We start from the raw sequence: 5,112 nt of genomic DNA on the forward strand, positions 1-5,112 counted from the left end.
ATGTCATTCACACTGTTAAAATGCTCAAATACGACAGTCTGAGGATATTTTGAACAGCGTGTTCACATCGTCGATGATGTGAATATGTCATTCACGCTGTTAAAATGCTTAAATACGACAGTCTGAGGATATTTTGAACAGCGTGTTCACATAGTCAATGATGTGAATATGCCATGCATTCACACTGTTAAAATGCTCAAATACGACAGTCTGAGGATATTTTGAACAGTGTTCTCACATAATCGATGATGACTATATGCCATTCACACTGTTGAAATGCTCCAATTCGACAATGTGAAAGTGATTTCACATTGTGTTCCACACTGTGGCACACACACTGCTAAAACTCCGGTGTTGATTTAACACCAGCCCGGAATTTATGTCCATACCAGAGAAGTATCGAAACAACACCAGTTTGGAATCAAACCGATGCTGTTTTATTACTAATTGGTGTTGCACAAAAAACCTGTCTGGTGTTGGACCAAAACGAAACTCTAGTTGTTTAACACTTCTCTGGTGTAGACATACATGTATATAGATTCCGGGCAGGTGCTAAATCAACACCAGAGTTTTTGCAGTGCAGTGTTGGACACTGTGTTCTTTTCAATAGGGAACATTTGCACGTTATGCACGCTGTTGGTTATTCTTGGACAGTGTCATCAATGATAGTGAATGATGTGTAATCATTCCATGCCAGTTTTGTTTCATACATGAAATCTCTCATTATAACGGAAATTATGTGAGTTTGTAATTTATTTTCAGGATAAGAACACAGCAAATATTGCAATCATATACATATTCAGTGAATCTAATATCTGGTATGGCAGGTATGGCGAGAGGTTAAAAGGATCATTTTCTACTCGCTAGTATTCCTTTGATATTTACCCCTGTATACGTACATAAACATAAATTGTGTTACTCATTGAGCAATTGCATTATACTGTTATAATCTCATATGATGATACATGTTGCATATCTTGCATTGTAAGTATTTTCTTTATGGTTATTCATTTGAATACATGTAAGCTTGAAATGTACACAAAGGCATACAAATATCGCCGATTCGATATGAGCAGGATTATTTAAGCTACAGGAGCCACTGTTAACATGTTTAAACAAGCTGTGACACATGACATTTAAACGAGAACAATTGCTATGCAAACATATCGAAATCTTTCGAAAGGTCTTTATTTCCCTTACTAATAAGACTGTTTTTTCGACTGTTTTTTCGGCTTGGCCCCAGGGACTTGGCACGTTCATTAGGACAACAGAAGTTGATTTGCTTTCTGTATGCCCGAGTACGCCAGAGATGGCGCTCTCCAATAATTACTTCTCAATTCCTTCTATGTTTACACTATAATTCATCAAGAATCACAGTATTTCCTGGAAAAGTGGAAGGATTAGTATAAAAAAATCAGAACATAGATGAATAAATATGAAGAAAAGAACAGAAAAGAGGCAAAATATTAGGTAAACATATTGATTAAGAGCAAACTTCGAGACTAACCAAAGATATTATTTTAAAGAAGTCGAAATTGCATCACCACCTAAAGTGCCCTCACCAAATTAACAACCTATGAAAAGTTAACATAATAAATAAAAGGTTACTACCAAACTTGACAGAGCAGAGCCGAGCGACAGAGTGATCCTGAAATGAGCCTTCCACACCCAATAAACACACGCCCCAAGCGATCCCACCCCTCCCTCATTCAAATGACACACAACGCAGAGCCAGCACACCGCCCCAAGCAATACCCCCCCCCTCCCTCATTCAAACACACACAACGCAGAGCCAGCACACCGCCCCAAGCAATACCCCCCCCCCTCCCTCATTCAAACACACACAACGCAGAGCCAGCACACCGCCCCAGCAATTCCACCCCCCTCCCTCATTGAAATACACACAACGCAGAGCCAGCACACCGCCCCAAGTAATCCCACCCCCCCCCCTCCCTCATTCAAACACACACACAACACAAACGCACAGCCACCGTCCCGTCAAACACGCACATCGCTCTTCAATATACCCAGAACACACTACCACCCAATCCGGTGGCTCGATAAAGCCAATCCGTACTAATAAACGGACACTAAGCCCAGCTGGGCTGAATAATTAAATATCAAGGTCTATATTTATTGTCACTTGTGCCATCGATCACGGTAATGGTAGTTACGCCTACTCCCCACACAGCGTATATATAACCTGTCTGTCCTTTACTAGCTAGAATGGAGCGCGTATCCCCCCCCCCACCCACACACACACTCAAGCACGCACACACACACACAATACTATTCCCATTCCGAGGCCGTAACAGTGATTCTTTCACAAAAACAAATGTCATGTTCACAATGTTGTCATTATTTCGGACGGTACGAAAGTTTGAAGGGATGTTCGCCCTTACAAAAAGTTACAAATAAATTATAAAAATATCTTTAAATAATAGGAAGAAATATTGCCGAAGGGTTTAGAAAAAAAATCCAAGAAAGAGTAAAGACAGTTAGAATTTTTATTATTTGATTTGTGACGTCATATCCTAGCAGTTTCCCTTTATTGCGTATGGTAAAAAAATCAATGAAATGTAATTTTCTTAGAAAAATTAAATGGTTATTACTATGTATGAAATGATGTGTTTATTGGTATACTAATGGTATACCCTCAGTATACTAATAAACAAGTCAGTTCATACCCGTTTCTAAAATCAAACCAAAAATAAGTCATTACCAACCATCAAAAATTGATGGTTATACATTTTATATTATAAAACTAATGGATGTTTATGAGTGCAATGGACAGAATACTTGATGAGATGAAAGATGAAATGATACATTCAACTCGGCTACGCCTCGTTGAATAGATCATACATTTCATCTTTCACCGAATAAAGTATTTTGTTCATTGCACGAATGATATAACATTCATTATATGTTTTTTTTTCAAAAGAACGACACGATACTAAATTGAAGACAAAAATAAAGAATAGAACATAACATTTTAATAAACGGAACATGTTTCGAGGGGTCGCACCTCATCATCAGCCTGAAAACTATTAACAGAGTCATTGGTATTTATACAGTTATGATGTCAAGTAGAATTTCAAGAATGTAGTTACACAAGATTACAAGGTGTGAATTCAATTGTTAAATAAAGTGAAGTAAAAATTTACAGTGTCTATGGATTCATCAGATAGGGGTGGGTTAAATTAAATGGATAACATTATTTGGTAATTGTACACCTGTTGGTTAGTTGAGGTTGTTTCCATTTGATGAAAAGCCCTTCTTTATTTTTAGTTGAAAATCTGTTTGAGCAGTATTGAAAATTTTAAAACAGTGGGAATTGCATTCTAACAAGCATTAGGGTGATGATTGCAGGTGTTTCCAGATATGGGAGTTTTTTGTCCTTCCCCAGGTTTTGGTTTATATGACACCTAAAATAGATTATTCTTATACATGATATTTAGGAATTTCGGCGTAGCCTCATGAAGTATTCTGTCCATTGCACTCATAGACATTCATTATTTGTATATTACACAATGAATGGATCCAAAATTGCACAGTTAATGACGTCATTGTAAAGTGGGTTGAATAATCGATATCAAACAGCCAATCAAATGACAAGGATCTATTTAGGAGTCTATAGGGCGCCTGCTCCTTTAGGACGTCACAAAACCAAAAAACTTAAAATTCTAATAACGTTCGTAATCTTTAATGGATTCTCCTGAAATGATCTTCACCAATGCTTTTTTTTCTTCTACTTTTACAATAATATTTTCTTCAGGGTGAATCTGCCTTCATCATACAACATGAATAAACCTTTGTATTGTTTGCTGGCAGGGGTCTGCGGGTTTCAACCCATTCTTTTCAATAAACGTGTACCAAAATTATCATGGTTAAGCCATCATGTTTGAAATTTAAACAAGCATTAACGCGTATTGTCAATCAATATTGATCAATTAATAAAGCAAAATGTATCGTTCTGACAGCAGAGATACATAGCTTAGATGCAAAAGGTCATAAGACATATCTAGGGTTCAGATACCTCGATATCGCCATTGGTGTACTGTGACAGATGTGGGATGCCAAACATGCTTCGCCTACCGAAAGGTAGGAGAGTTCAATAGACTAAGTGCTGTTTTTGCATTGCCATAAGCATAACGATGCTATTTGCAATAGGCACTGGACTTGTATGAGTATTAACACTTAATGTGAAAGTTATGTAGTAGTAGTAGTTGGAGGATGAGGAGGGGGAGTATTAGGAGTAGTAGTAGTAGTAGTAGTAGTAGTAGTAGTAGTAGTAGTAGTAGAAGTAGTAGTAGCAGTAGTAGTAGTAGAAGTAGTAGTAGTAGTAGAAGTAGTAGTAGTAGTAGTAGTAGTAGTAGTAGTAGTAGTAGTAGTAGTAGTAGTAGTAGTAGTAGTAGTAGTAGTAGTAGAAGTAGTAGTAGTAGTAGTAGTAGTAGTAGTAGAAGTAGTAGAAGTAATAATAGTAGTAGTAGTAGCAGGAGTAGTAATAGAAGTATTAGTATTAGTAGTAGTAGCAGTATAGAAGCAGCAGCAGTAGTAGTAGTAGTAGTAGTAGTAGTAGTAGTAATAGAAGTATTAGTATTAGTAATTAGTATAGTAGTAGTAGTAGTAGCAGTAGTATAGTAGCAGTAGTAGTAGCAGTAGTAGTAGTAGTAGTAGTAGCAGTATAGAAGCAGCAGCAGTAGTAGTAGTAGTAGTAGTAGTAGTAGTAGTAGTAGTAGTAGTGTAGTAGTAGTAGTATTTGTAGTAGTATTATAGTAGTAGTAGTAGTAGTAGTAGTAGTAGTAGTAGTAGTAGTAGTAGTAGTAGTAGTAGTAGTAGTAGTAGTAGTAGTAGTAGTAGTAGTAGTAGTATAGTAACAGCATTTCAGGCGTCTGTTTTGTTTTATCAAGTATTGTTTTCTGATGCGGCCATTTTATAACTCTTTCTATACATGCCCTTGCGAAATCAATTATTTATCATGTAGTGGAAAAAAAAAACATTACCAAGTTTTCTAATTAAGATTTGCATAAACTAAATAATAATGAATCTTAACTCACCACTTCTTACAGAACAGACAAGTACAAGGATGCTCATTAGTGTCTTCATCTTAAA

The 5,112-nt window shown here is 36.6% G+C and overlaps 1 pseudogene; it reads right to left on the reverse strand.

Moving 5' to 3' along the window:
• Window positions 1-5,112, reverse strand: part of LOC121419873 — a 16,635-nt pseudogene extending 11,523 nt beyond the window's left edge.

Source organism: Lytechinus variegatus, chromosome 8 (assembly GCF_018143015.1).
Source record: "Lytechinus variegatus isolate NC3 chromosome 8, Lvar_3.0, whole genome shotgun sequence".
Lineage (NCBI taxonomy): Eukaryota > Metazoa > Echinodermata > Echinoidea > Temnopleuroida > Toxopneustidae > Lytechinus > Lytechinus variegatus.